Source organism: Teleopsis dalmanni, chromosome X (genome assembly GCF_002237135.1).
Source record: "Teleopsis dalmanni isolate 2A chromosome X, ASM223713v2, whole genome shotgun sequence".
NCBI classification, from domain to species: Eukaryota; Metazoa; Arthropoda; class Insecta; order Diptera; family Diopsidae; genus Teleopsis; species Teleopsis dalmanni.
The window spans coordinates 79,194,980-79,217,618 of record NC_051848.1 but is presented as its reverse complement, the minus strand read 5'-3'; the positions used below and the strand labels follow the sequence as shown (position 1 = coordinate 79,217,618).

Here is a 22,639-nt window from a genome sequence, read left to right as displayed (position 1 = left end):
GAATCGTTGCGACATTGTTGAGTTTGCATATATAAACGTTATAACAAATATGTGTTTTGTTTTTATTAGTGAATTTAAATGAATAAAGAAGAAACGACGCAGCATCGTAAATGGCTATTGGCGCAATAAACAATAATCTGTCAGGACGTAGGGCATGGTCCCGTCGCATTTCTCAATTGAAAATTTTATATGCTGGCCAAGGAATCAGAGAGTATTTGGAATTTATTATATTTAAAGCATAAAATTATAACACAAATTTTTACAATACAGCACGATAGCAGTAGTAGGACAATACGAAGTTGTATTCCGGACATTGCTTTAGAGAAACTTACAGATTTCATTCAAGTGAAAACTTCAACGTTTAGTTCATTTCTAACGTAGAAGCAATGGTAATCTGTTTGGCATATTTGCAGAAACTAGAGAGTAGACCGGACTCAGTCAATCCGACGTGAGAGTTGTCTCCCAATTCAACTACGTTTATTTAAGATTCTTTATGCCACAGCTTCAAGAAATACACCTCTAACCTTCAGTTTAACATAACTTTAAATATAGTTTAATTATTTTTAAAGATTTGTTTATTCATTTTTTATCATAAGTTGAACATAAATATATAAAATACTTTATATTGGAATTAGTTTTACATAATTTCATACACAGTTACTATTTTTTTTAATTTTTTCAAATTAATTTTAATTTTATAGTACATAGAAATATTTTTCCATCATTTTAAATATAGTTCAAGCAGATCTTATTTTAAATTAAATATCATGGTGCTAAGTATTAGAGTTGAAGTAGTTTTAATTTTAAAATATTGAAAACATTTAAATATATTTCTTAGTTTAGTATTTGTACCATAAACTAGAAAAACCAAATGATTCCTCTGTGAAATAATTTTTTTAATGTGTTCTATAAAGAAAATGTTTCTAATGATGAATGAAGTGAACCACAAAATTGTATAAATTGCAACGTCTCTCAAAATATCAATTATATCATTCCTAGAAGCAGCAAAGTCGTTGTATGCTAAAAAATGAACAAAACTACTTTTACTGAAATAGTTTTATATAATAGTATTAATGAAGTTAAAAGCTCTCACAATGTAAATAACATTATGCATACGTAATTATGTTTGTCAAGCATTATTAAGCATATTATAATACACCCCAAGACAAGACCACGTGTTTTATTTCAAAGTTGTGACCAGACTACCACGTTTAATATTGAAATATCTAACAGGTCTTACGCAGAATTGAACCAACGATGAATTCGATATATAATATTGAAAAACTGGATGAAAATAATGACTATTCATGGAGTATCCAGATGAGGAGTGTCCTCATACATCATAGTACCCAACCCCTCCCACCCCACCCCTCTCCGATCAACTTCAATATATTATTACTGATTCAAGTAATAATTAAATATTGCTTTTATGATATGTGTGAAATTCATCTTTTTAATTTTTTACTAATTTACATACATCTTTTTGACACATATATTCCAGCGGGCCACCGTAATTTTTGCGCTAAGCACGGCCATGCCAAGGGCTCTGGTGTGTTATATATAAAAAAATGCCTGAGATAAGCCCAAGGACTAGAAAAGTCTGGATATGTATGAAAAATGGAAGTAGAAACATAAAAACGCAATGGCGGTAATGACGTTGTCAATTAAAACTTAGCAAATTGGACATATAAAGAAGTGTTATATTGTAAAATCCGCTTGAACTGCCTTCGAAGAAATTTAGCAGCCCACTATACCGGTAACGAAAGTATCTTTATTTCAGTAAATGCTGTATGAGCGCATGAGTGAGGGTGATTCTATGCACCAGTATATTGCAAGTTTTGAAACAGTCGTTGAACAACTTTCGGAAATTGGCATTGAATTGCGAGAAAAGTTGTTCATTATAATGATTTTAGCAAGCTTGCCAAAAAGTAACGAAAGCTTTGTTGTTGCCTTAGGAATACCAGATCCGCTTCCAAAGGTTAGTCCTTAAAAAACAAAACTGTTTGAGGAAAGTGAACGGCTTAAACATAACGAAATAACGAAATAGTTAAAAAAATGTTTGCGAGCAATAAATTTCTCAAAGTTATAGGACGTAGTAACGTGAGAATTAAAAGTCGCATGGGTGAACTCATATCAAAAAATGTGTTATATGTACCGGTATTGCAATATGATTTTGTAAGCGATTGAAGAAGAAGTATTAACAATCAAGAATCTTAAAAACGCAATTAATTTTTAATAACAATATAAATGATGATCTAATTTTGTAGCATAGACGTTAAGGGTACTTAAACATCAATAGTTTAGCGGAATTAAAAAATAGCAAATAGCACTAGGCTGGGCTTAAAATTTGATACAGATAAAAATCATATAAATTGCATAATGTGTCTTAAATGAAAATGCAACATAAAGCCGTTTCAATCGTCTCAAAGCAAATCGAATAATATCTTAGATTTAGTCCATAGTGATGTTTGTGGACCAATAAACGTTAACTCAGTCGGATGACCCAGATACTTTGTTACTTTTGGAGACGACAACTCGCGGTATATATTTTTGTACTTTATGAGGCAAAAACCAGAAGTTGTAAGTGTTTTTAAGTTATTTAAGAGCAGCGTTGAATGTCCAACATGAAAAAAACTGAGAATGTTACGCAGTGATAATTGCACTGAATACACAAAGAATTTGATAATTATGATCTTAAATGCAATAAAGAACTTTGCTTCGTATGAAGCTTTTTGAAAATGAATCTTGTGGAAAGTCACTTACGAGTACTTGGTTGCGTGTTGATAGCTCTTGATAAATCTAAGAAGAAGAAATTTCGACTAAAGAGCAAAAAAATGGTTATGGTTAGCTAGGTATACAAATAAAAGGCTTATGGTAAATCAGGATAAAAATTTCATTAAAAATTCAAATAATAATAGCTATATTAATCATCAACCATTATTAAATTCAAGTAATCTTAACCGCTATATTTCAGACAGTGATTTTAAATCTTCGAAAGTGTCGAAAACAATAAGGAGAACTGTACTGCCAATAAGGTAACCAGTCAAAAGAACACACCAAATTATCCGAAAATACGAAGAATGCAACAGCTGATTAGAATTTAAGACAAAGCCCGCAGTGTGATATTGTAAACTTTGTAGCCCCAGTTAAGACATGAACTGATATAGAAGTGCCAGAAACAGTTTGGTCGTGCGAAGCTCTATAGAACAAATAATCCGGAGGGGTGTGATAAATTGATGAAAAATCATACATGGGAAGCGGGGAGCCTGCCAACAGGACAAAAGAGGGGTTTTCGCAATGAAATTAGATGCACGTGGAAATATCAGGTTGTTTAAAGCATGATTCGTTTCTAAGGGTTGTTGTCAAAAATACGGTGTTAATTATATTGTTTTATTTTTTCCGGTAGTAAGATTGAAACCGTATGATTTTAGCTATAGCAGCATTACCTTGACGTTTCAGCATATTTGAATGGCCACCTCGCATAAAAAATTTTTATGGAGCGGTTGAAATTATTCGAGAAAGAAGATAATAAAGAGCTTTAGGCCGAATGTGACACTACAGATTGAATGAAGAATTACAGAAAAAAGAATTAGTCTCATGCCGAAGCGAATCATGTCTATACACAAAAGATAGCAATAAAAGTTTGAATATCATCGCGGTGTATGTGAATGATTTGTTGCTTGTGTGTACAGACCTAGGTTAGTTGCGCACAATAATAAAGAAAATCTCTTATGTTTTATAGATAAAAAATAAGGGTCTTATAAATCATTTTCTGGGTATAGAAGTGGAGAGTGAAAGCCAAACTGGTTGGTTCCTTGACTATTAGTCAAACCCAATTTCTGTTGCAGTTCTTATAGAAGTATCGTATAAGTGTGTGTCGCCTAGTTTCCACCCATATTGAACCAAACTTTCAGATACACTGCATAAATACAAGTTGTAATAAAGTTCACATTACTATCAGTCATTGATTGAATCACTGATGTAAATTGCTGCACTCAGTATGTAAACTAGCCCAGAGAAATTGTGATCCTCCTTCTGAGCACATAACCTTAGCATAACTATCAAGATGAAACTGCATTACAATAAGAATGGTGCAACAATTGAACGGTATGCAGATGCAGATGGGGAGGCAACGCAACTGATCAAAAATCCTATACAGGCTATTCGTTTATCTTGGCTGGAAGTGTATTTAGTTGGGAGAGAAAAAAACAGACTACGTTTTTCGCTGCAGCAAAAGATGCTATATATTTAAGAAAACTTTGGGTCGAGCAATTATTATAAATATTACCAAAATGAGTATGAATTCAATCAAAAATCCTCCATTTTATGCGCTCATTAAGGTATAAAGTATCACTTTGTTCGTAAGGCATATAGAAATTGATTTAAAATACTATCCAACGAATATAATGCTAGCGGATATTGTTACCAAGAACCTACAAAAAACGAATCATTGTAAATTAACTATGGTTCTTGGTTTAAAATGATGAATATAATTAACACATGATATCATTAAAAATTATTGAATTGTTCAAAATATGTACATATTATATATGTTATAAACATTGAGAGGGTGTGTTGAAGTTAGAACCTCTCACACTGTTAATATCATTATGCATATATAATTATATTTGTTAGATTTAATAAGACCACGCATTTTGTTTTGAAGTTGTGACCAGACTATCACGTTTTATGTATAAATATCTGACAAACATGGCTTGTTAAATAAATAAATATGGCTTGTTGGCCAAGGCGCCAAAAATATGCTACATGATGTCAATAATATATTTTATTAATTTATATAATAAAATAAATTTATTCTGCTGTACTTACACTCAAGAATTTATTTCTGTTTTTGATGTATGTAACTCGTACTGAAGTAATAGTAAGTATTTACTTCAAGCTTCTTGTTTGGAACACTGTATTCAGGCTTTTTTCTATAATATGTAAAACAAATTTATGTTTAATATCATAACAACATCACTCCGTTTCGAAATAGTCACTGAGTACAATAATTATGTTATATACTTACAATTTTCTAATAATGTCACCAGAACTTGAAATAAGGTATGGTCAGCACTGAAAACCGAATGTGTCAAATGTGCAGTGTTGGCAAATATATTTTGGTGTTCTTATTTTTTGGTTCTTATTTTTTGGTGTTTTATAACTAGTTTTTCTTTCAATTGATGAGAGCTGTGAAATACATGGAAAAGGTTAGATGTTTTATGTCATAGGCGTTTAAAAGTGAAATAATATTTCTATTTTAGCGATGATGTTATGATTACATATGACTTATATGTAAGTAAGGTCAATTTAAACAAAAACAGCTGTTTCATACAAGTCGCAACTTAACTTTATTAATTATTATAAGTAGGTGGGATTCTGAATTTGTTTAATTGATTCACAATAATTCTGTAGCACTGGACATTGCTCTAAAGAGTGAATACCGCTAATAGCACATTCACACTGTTTCATTTAGGCAGTTTTGCTCATTATAACTACTAATAAGGATGATTCACCACACAAAAATCTTTAATTCAAATGAGCTCATTATCAACAAATCAGCTCATTTAAGGCGAAAAATGTCTAATGCAACCATTAAAAATAAATTTCCCACAAGGAAAATAACCAAAATTTCAAATATGTGTTATATGTTTAATATGTAAAATGTAAACAAACAACAGCTGAAGTGTAAACAAAGACTCTGAGGAAGTACGTATTTAATAAAATCTTTGATTTTATTAATTGAATATGAAATTGATATATGGAATATAAATAAATATCAATTATATATTTAATTTTTTTTTCTGTGATATATTAGCAAGAGAATTTTGTTTTTTTCATATAAAAGTTCTATCAGCTGCATAAATGAGCTCATTATAGTGTGAACGTTCACTCATTAATATAAATGAGCAACTAACTAAATGAGACAGTGTGAATGTATTATAATTCTGGATTCAAACAAGAGTTTTTTTGTGACTTTATCTGTCAATTGTTATTGCTTTCAATGCAAAATGAACATTTTTAGCAGCTAAAATTACAAATAGAACTGTTGTGCAAATCCAGTATAATGTTTCTGTATTTGCATCAATAAATATACATAATGCTACACTCATGTCATTTTGCATACTTCTTCTTCTCTTATAACATGATTAGTTAATACTATGCTTTACTTTCTAAATGAATGGATAATTTCACGCGTTCAGTGCATGCGTGAAAGTTCCAAAATAAAATAAACAGAAATTCAAAATTAAAATCAGACTCAAAGATAAAATTGCATAACTGAGCTTAACCGGGCAATTCTAGCAACCACACTCAAAAGTCTTGCGAAAGATCGTTTGAAAGATCTTTTCTATTCTGGCTCGGTCTGAAAGATCTTTTCTAAAGACCAAATGAAAGATTTGCTATTGATCAGATCTTTCCATTGTCAGCTAAGATGTTTGTGTTTTTCGTGCATAAGTGTTTTTCTATATAAAATAAGTTACATAAAAATTAATATAAATATTAATAATTTATTGATTAATTAATATTCGCGAATATGGAACTATTATTTCTAACTTCATTTTTAATAAGACGCAAACGTAAATGTATTGGCTTACTATGCTTTCTTTATAAGAATTTTAAAATATTTATTTTATATATTTATATTCTAATATTTATTTAAGATTGCTTCATTCCTCTATGTATTTATTTATATATACTTAAGTTATAATTTTAGAACTAATTAAATTCTCTTTTCTATGTTAATGCAGCAATAGTTGCTAATGTGTTAATGCAGCAACAGTTGCTACCAATTCTGAGTTATATTCATTAAATAAATATTTATGTATAAATAATTAAAATAATGGAATATAATGGAACAATTTGACTTATAAATCAAATATTGTTTTATCTGAGTTAATTAGAAGCGAACTAAAATTATATAAAAACGTTATTTTATTAAGAGGTGTGAAGGAATCAATGTTATTTACCTTCTTAACACATTACTGTGTTCTGCACCTATCGGAGTTCCCTCCTTTTTATTACAAGGAATCTATTGATTCTCACTGAAAATATGTGAAAATATATGAATGTTATTTACTTCCTCAACAAGCTGCTCTAATACAGCTGTCTTCTTTGAAATCTTCTTTGTAATATTTAACTTTAAAAAATTAAGAAACTATCCGCTTAAATATTTTTTAAAATAAAAATAAATATTTACAGTTCACTTCAATTCTTAAAGTCGTGTCGACATAACTTAGTTTAATAATAATCGAAGAATACGTAAGTGAACTGAAAACTAAACCAAATATGAACAAAATTCGAACGTAAATAGGTTTTAAAATGTCCGTGAAGGTGTACAGTTCCACAGTTAACAGTTATGCATATAGAGATTCCTCTTTCGAATGGCATATGTTAGTATATATAATATATTTTATATACTTGTATTTCAAAAATGAATTTTCCGTTGGAAATATGTTATGAATGTATGTCAACTAATTATCTGTCATAACTGGGAAAACGAATAGTTTTACGTAAATAGTCAAAGTTTTCTGAGGAACAATGTACTTAAATGTAAAATAATCTAAGAGCATTACATAGCAAATGAAGATTGAAGGAGCTTGACGTAGATAACTTTTGCAAGCGACAGAACTGAAGTCGGAACGAGTGCACAAATGGAAAATTAACAGGAAAAAAAATTGCTTTGTTCTGTCGAAACTTTGATATTGTTGACACAGAAAATTCTCTTAAAAAGGTTTTATTGGCTTATTACTTAATTCTTTCATATTTTCACTTATACCTAATGTACACAAAAATATTTTTCACTTAAAATCTAATGAACAAAGACGTATAGACGTTGCAAATTTTTGCGTTTTGGGTACATTATTATCTTCAAAACCTCAGAACTACAGTTCTTATAATTCTTGCACTTTTTATAGTGCTCCGTAACAGCTGAATAACTGCTCAAAAAAATTTTAAGACATATACACTTTACATATATTCACTTTATAATCGTATGAGCCATTGAGGACGGGAGAATATAGTTGTAAAAAACTGAAAATGAGAGAAAGAGAGAACTTTCGATTTAAGTTTGGTCACGTCAACGAGGATTTGTGTACCTCTTCACATTAACCGAAACAATGTTGCCCTCTAATAAATGTCAAAATTTACGGCTATTATAAATAAATATGTGTATATTTGTATAGATATCCACACAAAAATATTTTTTTTTCCAAATTTAGGTATAAAAATATTTTTTTTTCAAATTTAGGCACAAAAAACGTACCAAAATAGTAGTATAAGTAGAAAATTGACAATTGTGATATGAATTTTTGTATGACATGCGTGCGTTTTGGTCATGACCAAAAAGAGTGTAAAATTGCCGTGTTCATTTGTCATACGACTGTCTGTATAACATTGCCATACGAGTATAATGTATATATTCATAGGTATATACATACATAGTCTATAGCTCTATAGATAGATGATAGCTCTATGGATAAGATTCTCCATCCCAGTTTCAGGTTTTCATTTTGAGAATTGTTGTTCTTTTAATATATTGATGAGCATGAGGTTGGAAACGTTATCAAGGAAACCTATGTTTTTATTTATCAATAATTATTGAGAAGAAAAAAAAAATCAAATAAACAAAACAAAAATGTATATTATAGAATTTTGAAAAATCTTTCTATTGATGTGTAGAATTAAGAAATCGAATGAGCATTTTTAAAATCATACGAAAAATAAAATATGCTCTTTAAAATAATTTTTTTTAAAGTTCATTTTTAGATAAATCTAAAAAAAGTACTTATTTGCACTCCAATAAAGCACACAAAAATAAAATAGTGCAATTTTGCAAAATTTGAATCCAAAGTCCGGCTCCTTAATTCGAGAAACTTCAAGTTTTATGCAAAATTTTGCTGTACAAAGTATAAAAAATAACTCAAGAAATTCATTAGATAGAAATAATTTCAATATTTTAACTGATATTATTAAATATCTTTGAAAAAGTTCAATTTTTAAAAATTTATTTGTAAATAACATGGCTAACTTGGTACTAGCAATATATTATTGTAAAAATCTGTAATTTCACCATTTTCGTACCAAAAACTTATGGATAACACATTATTTTCAGCATTGTATTATTGAAAAAGTATTAAATAAAGCTAACTTTCCATGAAAGTTCGGCTTTATTGTACCGATTTTTGTATGACAAAGTAAGCTTTGGTGACTGGGTTTAAGCTCAAAGTCGATTTACACCCGCAAAGTTCATAATGTAAAAACGGTATATCACATCTCTTTCAGTGCGCAACAAAAATCCTGATACCTATACCATAATATACTCCTTTGTACAGAATTGCATGAAGAGTACACAACACAGATTTAAAATTAAATTGAAAGAAAATTAAAGATGCATTTAAAAAACAAAGAAACATTAAAGTTCTGAAATGTAATATAAGTAAAAAAATTGGAAAATACGTGAATATAAAAATCGAAAAAACAGTATCATATACATTCGATTAACAAAATTACATTTAAGTTAAATATATATGTATGTATGCATGCGAAGTTGCATACATTTGTACATGGAGACGTTTTTGTAATTTATTTTTTAGCGCCCAGATGTATGCTGCATTTTTTGTAAATCTCTTATGAGCTTTTAGTTAAAAGAGCTGCTGTCCTTGCTGCTGCGTTCTACTGCTACTTCTAGTACTGATTGCCGCCTTCCTAAGCTGCTTCATTTTCATTTGTACATGCAACACAATTTCACTAAATTTGTTTTATATATGTATGTCGCCTGGCCTGGCCTGGCCTGGCTTGGCCTTGTTGTTGGTGTTTGCTAGCTGAAAAAAATTATACTTTTATGCTTACTGCTTTTACTACTCACTCTGCTTGCTCTGTTTGCTATTGTTTTTGGTTTCAGACAGATATATTTTTGTATGCTTTTTTCACTCATTTATTTGGTATGTGTGTTTGTGTGTGCGAGTACTTTTGTCAAGCCGCTTGTGTGACATTTGTTTCAGATAATGGGCAATCAATTTAATTGCAATTGATATTTGAGCTTCTTGTTGCTTCTTCGCAAAGTTGTTGTAGCTTTTGCTTTTGCAACAACATCTATGTTGTTATATTATACTTTTCTCTCTACTATCTCCAGTGCACAGCTTGCTTATATGAGTTTGATTGTTTGTTGTAACTTACGAGGCGCTAAAATTAAGCGCAAACAATTTTTTAGCATTTGAGTGAGATAGAGGGGTAAGAGCACTAAATTCGGAAAACAAACTACAGTAAAGAATATTTCGTACATTATTTTCTAAATGTTAAAAAATGGCTAGGGAGTAGTTTTTTTTTATTTTGGGTTACGGGTTTTTCAGGAATTAAAACAAGTAATGCTAAAGTTTGCTTCAGTTCTTACATTTGTCATTTATAAGAAAATTTTTACATTGATCTTGCATAATATATAATAAATATTTTTATTTTATTTTTAATTTTAATTACATATAATATAAGAGAAATTTAATTGCTAAAATTATTTATTAACCACTTAACCAATATAACCAATATAAAAGTGTCAGATATAACCACTTAATAAATATCTAGTTAACAATTTTTAATTAATATCTAATTAAATATCTGTAATATAAAACATCTAATAAATTAATCAAATAATCTAATTAATTATCTAATTAATAAATAAGTCATTGCAGGAGATCCTAAAAATTTATGCAGGCGTTGGCCAAGAACGATTGAATTGAACTTAAAACTTTTTTTTTGTTTTTTTTGTTAATTTATTTCATTGATATTACAACTATTATAGATATCTAGTAATACCTTTAACAAATAAAAATTTGGAAGTTTGAGTACTCTTAAATCATCATATTTCATACAAATTTCAACACCTTTCATAAATAAATGCAATGGTAAATAAATAAATAATAAATAAATAAATAAATAAATAAATAAAATGAAAAAATAAATAAATAGATAAATAAGTAAATAATAATAATAAATTAATAAACATAAACAGTTTTTTTTGTGTAGTAAAGAATTCAACTTATTTTAATACTTAATGCTTAAATAGGTTGAAAGTGTACGTATTAGACGTTTTTTGTACCTTAGTTCCAGTGCAGGAAGTCTTCTCATTTCTAAGTTTGTGGGGTGAAGCAATTTAGATAAGTGGTTTGTACTGCTTTTTTGATAGTAGGGATATTCAGGTCTTTGTGAATATCTAGCATCTACTATCGTTCGCAAAATGTTTGAATGCAGCCTTTGGATAATATTTATATTAGTCTTGCAGGTGGTTCCCCATATTTCAATTCCATATTTCCAAATCGGAACAATAACAGTTTTGTAAATTAGTAATTTGTTATGTATTGACAGACTGGAATTTTTACCAAGAAGCCAATATAGATCTGCAAATCCTCGATGAGCTTCCTATTTTATCTGGATTACGTGCTCCTTCCAAGTCAGCTTTTGGTCTAATAGCATGCCCAAGTATTTAGTAGTAAATAAATATCGGCCTTACATACTATCAAGCATATATCCGGCCGATTTTTAACTTAAAACTTAAAATTTGATAACGAAAACTCTGTATTATTGTTGCTTTTGTAGTTGATTGGATTAAAAAGTCAAAATAAAATTGACTTATTTTATAATTATATTTCGCACAATAAAATTGAGTTAACATCCCTGGTTGATTTCGTTTCAGTATTAAAATTTTGTTTATTTATAAGTATTGCTTTATGTTTAAAGATTTGCACTGTCTTAAATAATTGAAAAAATTATAATATTTTATATTTGGATTAAAAGTGTTATAAAATATTCCCTCATCCTCAAACTCAACTGAGTTACGAAAAGAAGATGTAACTAGTTAAATAAAAACATGATAATAGCGTTATGGTTTCCCTATATAAATATTCCATTAAACTCTAAACACTATTTGCAAACACTTTCTGTTCTGTATTTATTTTTTTCTTCTCAATAATTATTTCCAATTTAAGGAATACTAACCATGACCACAATTCTTCAGACCATAACAATTCTTCAGCCTCTCAAGAGTATTTCACTTAATTTTTATACGTAATACGTAACATATGCCACTGATTATTGGAATACAGATCCTTATTAAAAAAACTGCTTAGAATGCCTTTAATCATTGCCAACGGTCACATATTGGTGAAAGATGATAAAGTTCACTAAAATGTTGGACCCTAAAGCATTATATTTCAGTCAAATTTCTAGGAAACCATAATAATATATAGAAACATTTTTTAAAATATTTTCTTGTTTCACTTATAGTTTTATAATAATTAAATGGAGCTCTTATTACACTGGATCACTCAAGTGGTCACAGACATTATTCAGTAAATACTACTAGGGCATTAGTTTAATTACAAACGTAAAGCGCGGAGGTTACTTGACAAGATAACATAACACCATTTATCAACGCTACATGCAAGGTCTGTCTGAAACGACGGAGTATCATCTTTAAATAGAAAAGGACTAGACGTCACATTCTTTTTTACTGTCCGACATTACTTTGAGTCTATCCGCGTCTGACTTCATGGATTTCTCAGTGGGAAACATATATGAAGGCCACTCATACAGAAATCAAAATGCCTCTCCTATTTTTAACTCTATAAATAGTTAATCATAATATCTATATCAATATGTAATGGGATTGGATAAGATTGCGAATACTTTAATAGGATAACTATCGTCTTGAAAAAGACTAAAAAATTAGATTTGTTTTAATAACAAATAAAAAAATTACGTGACATACAAAAAGGCGCTGAAATAACGAGTGAAAGAAAATTGTTGTTTTTGCTTGCTGCAACTTTTACTTTTCATAACTAACCAAAAGCATTGAAACTGCTCCATTGACCCCACAACAAACTTTACCCACTCCTAATACGTCAATTCTAAGTAGTTCTTTGTACTAATTTACAGAAAATAAGCGTTTGCTGCTTCGCCTGAAACTTCTTTCCTGGTTTTTGTTTTAGTTGGTAGAGTCTTTCACTTCTTATTCTTAAACATACAGTAGTCTTCCTTTTCTATCATGTTTTGGTTGATTTGCAACAACTGCAGGCACTCCTTCAGTAGAGCCATGGAGCAGCATTCGGTGCCTTCTGGGCTTAGAACCGCACATGCACCTTCGTTGCTTACACTTCTCATACTTTTGCTAAGGATATTCTTATAATTGTTATAAGGAGCACAAAAGAAGCGCAGGAATATGAAGGCAAGGCGAAAAAATTGAAGTAAATAATTAAACAATTTAGGACAAACACACGCTAAAGGCTGTGACACTTTGATGTATAAACTTTTGCTGGGGGAAAGTTTTGCATGATATTTTCTTTCTGGTTTGCTTTTGTGGTTTGCGGGTACTTCTTCTCTTGACTCTGTTTTCCTTTGTTTTGTGTCTCAGGAGCTGGTTAAAGGTCTCATAAAAATGAAATCAATTTAAGCTACGTGCAAATTGTATCTGAATTTATGAGTATTTAAGTATTTAAAGTGCACAAAAAATGTAAAATTAAATTAAAATATAAAAATATTAAAACTATAGTTAGCTTCTAAGATATCATAAATTTACTGATTCACGTATTGGCCCACTTACATGCAGTGGCGTAACTACAGGGAAGCGACTGGAAGCGACGCTTTCGAGCCCCCGAATCCTATTCAAGAAAATAAAAGTTTCAATGCTTCATACTATAATTTAAAAACAAAATATGGAACAGTGCCACGACTTTGGTTATATTATTTAAAGTTATTGGATTCAGTATATTGTAAGCCGTGCTGGTTATTTTCTAATCAAACAAATCACTAGTGTTCTGGATTTCGGGATTGGAAAAATTTGTCAGGAAAAATAAAAATACATACATCTATAAGAATTAGTAGACTAATTTCAATTACATCTAATGGTGAACAGGGTCCGCTCCCGAAAAGTATGTGTGTAAAGTTTCATTCGAAGAGATCAAAAGATGAGTGTAGTTTGAACTGAAAAAGTATATATATACATATACCGATATATAGTTTATGGTATTTCGATGTTTCCTTTAATGCGTTACGAAATATTTGACAAGCTTAATACACCCTTTTTACACTTTCTAGTGCAAAGGGTATAAAAAGATGTTAGTACGAGCCCCTTAGTTAGAATTTGCTTATGGGCCTAAAAAATGTAGTTATGCCACTGCTTATTTTAATTTTAGGGCAAAAACTATTTTCCAATTAACACTTTCATCTACGGCTAATATATAAAGAAAATGTACGATTCAATAATTTAAATCATCGTTCTTCTTTAGCGTAGCTAGAAAGGATATAAATGTGTTTCTTTACACATATTAAAAGTGGGGTGGAGGTGTCATCACCTCATGGTTTCAGTTGTTATTATGAAGCATTTTTTTTGCCGAAAAATTAAAGCATTTATCCAAAATATTTTGGATATATTTTTGATAACAGGCATAACTGAGTGTGCCCGACTCCCTAATATTAATATGTAGTATACGGACTAAAACACCTCCACTTCAGTGAGACTTATTCCCCCTCGGAACTGCTTTCGCATTACTTCGAGGACGGTCTCTTTTATGTTAGGATTTCAAGCCACGCTCTTGTGATTTTCGACCTGATGTATTTATATAGTATGGTAAGATATTAAGCAATGTTTTGTAATAACTTTATTATTGATATCCACATGTAGGACAAGTTTCAGTTTTTGAGAAAATCTTAAAATATCAAGTAGTATCATTTTGTTTGAAAATCAAGGTGTTTATGTTTATCTTACCATTTTGTTGCAGACTTTGTACGGACTCCGTAGAACATGGTTGATATAGTACTTTCTGCAGAAGAGTAGAAGATAATTATAGAGTCTAGAGTCTAAGTCACATTATAACAACCAAGTAATGGGTTTATAGTGATAAAATGCATATTGAGACACATTCATTCCAGAGGAGCTTTCATCAACGACATATGTTGAGCCTTTTCCGAGTTAATGCATCTGGGAACTTTTACTCTTTAATAGCTGGGGGGTTTCTGCAGAGTCTCACTCATCTCACTGACTAATTTGTGTATTCTTCATAAGCTTCGTGATTATTCAATGACTGATCCAAGATCTGCGTACTGCTCCATGCGGTTAGTGATTACTCTAGGATTAGATAGTGCTAAATAGGGCAGCCTGTCGCTTTTCGCAAATAGCTTCAGAGCTCTGTCCCTTATGAATTTTTGACCGAATCTTTTCTAAGGTCTCATAGCATGCCATGCGTGCGGATGTACCAAGGCATTTTGAAGAGTATTCGTATTATTAACATGTATGAAAAGATTTAATATAAATATTTTTTTGAAAAAGATCTTTTCCGTTTGCATATCGCAGTAAGAGTTTGTATTTCAGATGATTAAAAAAAGGTGATGGTTAGGTTGAGAAGGCGCGTACTGACAGTTATCAGCAATGATAACTCTCTAAAAGTTATATTACATTAGCGAAGATATGATTTTGACGTCATTTATTTTCTGAAGTCCACTGTATGGAAATCTTAATTCTGCAATTTTTTGTGGGTTGTTTCAGGTGATATTTTAAAGAAAGAGTTTTTACCTCTACTATTCGTTAGGTTATTGTCTATGTTATGTAATGAATTATGCACGATTTATATAGAATTGTCGGTCATTAATAAATTGAACATGCGTTATATTAGGCGTCTATTTTTGCATATGTATATATATGTTATTTATTTTGTATTTGATGTCAAAAAGAAATTTTTAGTATTTGTATCTAAAATTTGTATAAGTTATATAAATTTATATATAATTTCTCACTCAATTTCAGCAAAAAAATGCAATTTATTGCTTTGTACGCCTCAAACTTAAAAGCAGACTTTTATTAAAAGTATCTTTCACAACGCTTTCCTTCAAGTTCCATTAAAATAAAATCATAAGGAATGAACTTTCATGTAACGCACATAAAAAACTGCTTATACGGTTCTCAATAAGGGTATAAAAATAATTGACTGCATACATTTCTATGCATGGATATATGCATATGTATGTGCCCGCATGAGACTCTTAAACAAATACTCAAGTACGTTTATTCTTATGAAGAAATTCAATTGATTGACAAATATTCAAACATCTACTAGTAAGGACTTTTCTGTTTCCAGCAATATGTAACAATACTGTGCATATATAAACACAACGGTGCAAACATTTTCGAATACATAGGATGACTATCAACTGCCATAGAAGAGAATGCGGTAGATGATCCTTTGAAATTCGTCTAGTTTTGAATTGAAAATTTTCTTGGTTTCGTACACCCTTCAAGTCTATGTATGTGCGAATTTAGGCAAAAATTTTTGCCTCTATTTACTATTTTGAGCACTTTAAAGTAACATTTACATATACAACACTATTTACAAGTCCCTACACACAGAATTGCACATTCACAACATTGTCATTACTTTTTCGACTACAGCTACTACTACGTGTTTTTTTCTATATTTTTTAAACGATTGGTCTGACTTAATAGCAGAGATCCGAAAGCAAGAACCTGATGTATACAAAACTTACTTGAAGTACTTGTAGGAATACAGATGAAAAATTTTGTACACATATCGGTATGTGCAGAAGGGTTACAAATAATATGGCTCTATTGTGCTTGCACGAGTTTATTTGTCACACTTTGTTGGGAAATTTTATCCCTTAAAGCGTGCTTTGATTCCAAATCGGCGTTGGTTTCCGAAGGAAGTAGAATGACATCATTTTGATTTCAATGCGGTCTATCGGGTATAATTGGGTATCATGAAACGAAATAGTAGTATATTGTCTGGTTTGAAATATTCATTTAATTATATGTAAGAATAGTTTTAAGAACACAATAGTTGATAGTGTACCCAAGTACTTAATGAACTTAAGTACAAAATCAGATTATAGAAGTTCATAAAATAAAATAGATTCATTATATTATTAACTAAAAATATAAATAGTGCTTATGCATGCCAATAAGGTACACTCAATGAATTTATAAAAAACAAAACTTCAAAATTTTCAATTGTAAATAACTTCGTACTTGAAAATTTAAAGTATTAAGTCTTTAATAAAGCGTTAAATTTTTTGCATTTGGGTGAAACAACCAAATATATAGCAATACATCGAGTAAACTTTTATTTGCTAATTATGAAAAATTTAATAATAGCAATGATTACATATTAGTTAAATTCACCACATTGTAAGTATTAAGCCAGATTAACCCAACTCTGCTGCCACTGAATATATAAAAAATTTACCAGTTTCTAAACTAACACAAAATTATGAAACACCTTCATATGCCCAAGCACTCAAATCAAATAATAACTCTCAAAACCCAGGAGAAATTTCTTCAACCTTGCAGTTGGTACTTCAACTGCTACAAAACCAGGAAAAATTTAATAATATTTTAGATGAACGGATAAGTAAACTTGAACAGATCCTTCCCAAATACCGTATGTAATGCAATCTTCAATAAAAGTTATGTTCTGGAACGCAAATAGGCTGCTACATCAACAAAACGAACTACAGACTATTCTTTACAAAAAGTCCATCGATATATGTCTTATAGCAGAAACGCACTTTACGAGGGAATCACATATAAAATTTAGAGTTTATGAAACTTACCACACTACTCACCCGAATAACAATGCACGAGGGGGAAGTGCTCGTGCATAATAAAGGAAACCATCAGTCACTATGAAGAGGAAAATATCAGCTGTACCGAGTTTCAAGCCACAACTGTTACAATAAAAGTACAAAATCAAAAATTATTAATTATTTCGGCCTACAGTTCTCCAAGACATTCTATTAGTACAGATCAATATATAAACTTCCTTTCTAAATTTAAAAATAAATTCATTATTGGCGGCGATTTCAACGCTAATGTGATGTATTATCAACTGGAAGCCTGACATATTGGCCAACTGACCCAGCGAAAATACCGGATCTGATTGACTTTTTTATAACTAAAAAAATACCGAAAGAACTCTTACAAATAGAAAATGGATACGATCTCTCTTCTGATCATTCACCTGTGCACCTCTCTATTAATAAAAGTGTAGTTATAAATAAACCGAAGCCTTACTTAATAAATAGATCTACTGACTGGGATTACTTTAGGCTGCATCTTGAAAACACTCTTAATCTTAACTCTGATCTAAACTCCGCGACTGAAATGGATAACGAAGTTCTTCTATTTACACAGCAGATTCAAAAATCAGCATGGATGAGTACTCCTCAGTTCTCTAAACACCAGATTAGACCAACTCTTCCAAAATAAATTGATAAACTAATATGGGAAAAAAGGAAATTGCGTAAAAAATGGCAACAAACACGATCACCAACTGATAAAACGAAATTAAATAGGAAAACTAATCAATAATGTTAACAACGATAAGATACAACAGAATCTTAGAAGCCTTTCCTATGAGAAACGCACAGATTACTCGCTGTGGAAAGCCGTGAAAGCAGTAAAACATCCTATAAAACATAATCCTCCTATTAAAGCAGATGGCACATCATGGGCCAAAAGTGACGAAGAAAAAACAGATTTATTCGCAAAATTTCTTAAGGCAACATTTACACTAAATGATGATGGAAATAATCTTCCTACGTCTAATTTAAATCCATTAAACCAAGCAATACAACCAACTTCGCTAAGGGAAATAAAAAATGAAATAAGAAATATGAAACTAAAAAAGGCTCCTGGTTGGGATCAGATAACCGCTGAGATCTTAAACCAATTTCCTAACAAAGGAATAATCAAACTATTCAAAATAATTAATGCAGCTCTGCGCTTAAGACACTTCCCAATTTAGTGGAAAGTGGCGGAAGTACTTATGGTACACAAACAAGGAAAACCTGCTAATGAAGTTTCGTCGTATCGTCCAATTTCTTTATTACCCGTTTTATCAAAAATCTTTGAACAAATTCTCCTTAATAGAATACAGATTGTTCTCACAGAAAATCAAATAGTTCCGAGTCATCAGTTTGGGTTCCGAAAAAAGCATTCTACTGTAGAACAAATATACAGAATATACGACAAAATCGAAAGAGCACTTGAAGAACAAAAAATTTGCACTGCAGTATTCCTAGACGCATCGAAAGCCTTTGATAAAGTTTGGCACAAAGGACTTGTGCATAAGATTGAACAGTGGTTTTCGAGACAAATATCCGAAATTATGTGGTCCTACTTATCTTGCCGATTCTTCAGAGTGTAATATAAAGGTGCGTATTCAACACTTGAACCAATTGAAGCCGGAGTACCGCAGGGAAGTGGCCCAATTCTGCACCTAATTTACACAGCCGACTTGCAAGTCTCACCAGAAAGTGTCATTGCCACGTTTGCAGATGATACAGCGATCCTTACCACTGGAAACACCATAAACGAATCAACAGAAGCAACGCAACATTCCATTGATCAAATTATTAGTTGGACTAAAAAATGGAAAATTGAGCTCAACCAAGCGAAATCCGTCCATGTAAATTTCACGTACAAAAAAATTGACTATTTGCTGATAACTATGTGTAGTGCTCGAATACCATACTCAAACACAGCTAAATACCTTGGCATGAACTTAGATGCTAAGTTGAAATGGAAGGAACATATAAAGAAAAAACGAGTTGAACTAGAATCCAAATACAAAAATTTATATTGGCTTCTTGGGAACAAATCACCCGTCTCTCTAAACAATAAGTTAATGATATACAAGCAAGTCTTAGCTCCGGTGTGGACGTATGGAATCCAGTTATGGGGATGTGCACCAAAATCCACTATTCAAATCATTCAAAACTTTCAAAACAAAGTTTTAAGAAACTTAGTCAACGTGGTTTATTAGGAATACTAACCTCCATCGGGACTTGAAGATCGAATCTGTGGCTGCAGTAATTCAAAAGTTCGCGATAAAGCACCAAAAACGTTTACAACAGCATCCAAATGAGACAGTCAACCATCTGTCTAATACATCTGGCCTGCTGAGAAGACTTAAACGAACAAAGCCTTCAGATCTACTCCCGAATTAGTAGTCTAATAATAATTTAGATTACTACTATTAACACTAAGTCTTTGACAACTTGACAATTCTAATAAGTATTCTGAAATGTAACAAAACTGCTTGATAGTTCTTTGTATGAACTAGTCGTAGTCAAATGAAACATGTATTCATATTATTGTACATATTGTGTTTCAAATAAAAAAAAAAACAAAAAAAACCACATTGTAAAAAAAGATGGCTTTAAAGCTATGCGACACCAACTAACAATAAAAAGCTCGGTGGAAACTTATCTAAAAAAACTGAAAGCAGGAGAAAATATCAGAACAGTGTAACAAAAAAGTTGATTATGGGGAGTACTAACTATACTCGTAAATCTTGGCTACAAAAATGGCGGAGACTAAACTGTGCTTTAGTACAATAAAAAATTTTGCCAATGTAAATTAAAGAATAGATGAAATTATAAACTGGTATCAGTGTGGATTGACAGCTAATAGTTCAAATAAAACTTACTATTTGTGTAGTGATAGTAACTACAAAAAAACATCCTAAATATACACTTAACTTGGATTTCCACAATATTTTTGCGACCAAATAGTTAGCAAGAGTACTGCCAATTCAGCATTTCTTCTGAAAGCACCCAATGAATTTCTGTCCACAGCCTTGTTCACAGCTATGACGAGTGCGAAATGATTTCACTACACAACATTCTTGCAAAATAACTTGTACTCTCGAATTTCCCAATTTCGGAGAGTACAAGTCACTGTGTAAACCAGTTAATGGAATAGGCTTGTGTTTCAATATTCATTATTACAATGTATTTGTTTTGTAAATACACAATGTTGGAGCGAATCAATGTCATGCTAACTGGAATAAATCATTGAACTGTAACTATTCCAGATCATCAAATCGATTGAAAACTCAGAATAGTCCAATTTCGTTTATCATTCAAAGAAAATGTGGTTAGAATTCACTAGTACTCAATATATCTATCTATTGTCCAAACTATTGATGCTCCTAATAGTTAAATTGACAATGCATTGTCATGGCAGACAAAATAACAAAACTGATACAGCCTCTCGCAGACACTATCGTTTCTCTATCTTTTCGCATCATTTCCATTTCCTCTATCTTTCCAATTATTTATTTTTTATAAGCTTTTTCTTCCTAGTCTCTTACCCTATTCCAGAACTAGTGTTTGCAAATAGTTGGCTTCTTTAAATAAATAAAATATATTAGAAATATTGTGACAGTTATAAATAATATCATATTTCATTAAATACTTAAAGGAGTGCTCTCTATTATGTATAGAAAAATCATCTGCAAATAACAGCACATAACGGAAAATAACGCGAATTTGCAAATTCTTCCATTAAAGTAATGGATTTAACAAAATTAAAACAATTTTTTAGAAATTGACCGTCGATAAGGCAGCATTTTAAACAATCTTTTACAATGTTCAGAATAGTTGGCCTTGAAATTGAAATTATTTTGATATCCCAAAAGAAATATCAATATAGATCATATTAAATATTGTTAGTTATAGGTTGAGCAAGAAATTACTAAATTGGTGACATATACATATATAGACAATGCTGAACTGAATGCAAATCGCTTGTTAAAGTCATCTTACAAGCGATTGGCCTAACTTCCAGCTAATGGCCAAACATATAGCCACAAAACAACAAAATCAAGGCGTTCATGTTTTGCGCTTAAGGTGAGTAACAATTCGAATATCTAAAAATCGAAATCAAAATTGAAATCTTAAGTGAAAGCATTAATTTGGATGACTTCTCTTCTCTTTGTTCGATTTAGAAAATTCATGCATTTGATAATGGATCGGTCAAAACGTCCTATGTGAGTATTCAGTCCAGAGTACATTCGATTTATTATAATCACCGTATTTATATATGGTGCATATTTATTTGCTATTAAACTAATTCCTAGTTCTGATATGTATGTGATTTCGATTATTTTAATTCTGTATTCGTTCGAATTTTAGATTAGCCTTTTTCTTTGGATTAAGTAAGGTAAGTAATATTTTTATGTTACTTTTTCAGTAATACGAGTATTATTGTATAATTATTAGAGAGCAAATATAAGGAAAAAGCAGAGCGAAGGTAAATTCTCATTCTCATTTGATTTAAGTTAGGTATACTTGTGTCTACAATACGAGTATGGGCATGGGTATGAGTATGGGTATGCTTTCGTTTCAGATACGAATGCGATATCGCTTTGCAGAACTTATTAAATGAATTCGTCGGATTAGGAAGGTTAGAGCATCCTTCCTTCCTTAAAAGCTCCGTTTTGTGTATGAAATTTACTCAGCTGAGTAACATCTGAGGTAAGAATAATTTATTTTATCTTTACAATGTACACATATATATGTATTCCATAGACAAGTCCTATTATATGTACCCTCTTCTAACAGAATAATTGATTATCAATGGATATTATAAATAAGACTACTGCATGCGATGTACACTTAGGTTGATATCAGATTATTTGAACTTTAAATAAATTATTAATTATATATTATCCTATATCCTTTTTATGACAGTTTTTTGAATATTTTTTTTGCCAAATATTTTCACATATACTTATATATACTTGCTACTTGATTCTACAAGATTTGATGTAGTTAAACATCACATTTTCTTTAAGGC

General features: G+C 30.7%; 1 protein-coding gene across 2 annotated transcripts in view; it reads right to left on the bottom strand.

Annotated features, from left to right (window-relative positions):
• The window catches only part of LOC119687698, a 27,093-nt gene extending 21,909 nt beyond the window's left edge, over positions 1 to 5,184 (bottom strand). For both annotated transcript variants that reach the window (XR_005253246.1, XR_005253245.1), the window contains exons 1-2: positions 5,030 to 5,184; positions 4,831 to 4,934 (exon numbers count right to left, since the gene is read on the bottom strand). The gene's annotated coding sequence lies outside the window, so the exon portion shown is untranslated. The remainder of the gene's footprint in view (positions 1 to 4,830; positions 4,935 to 5,029) is intronic.
• Between the last annotated feature and the right edge of the window lie 17,455 nt (positions 5,185 to 22,639).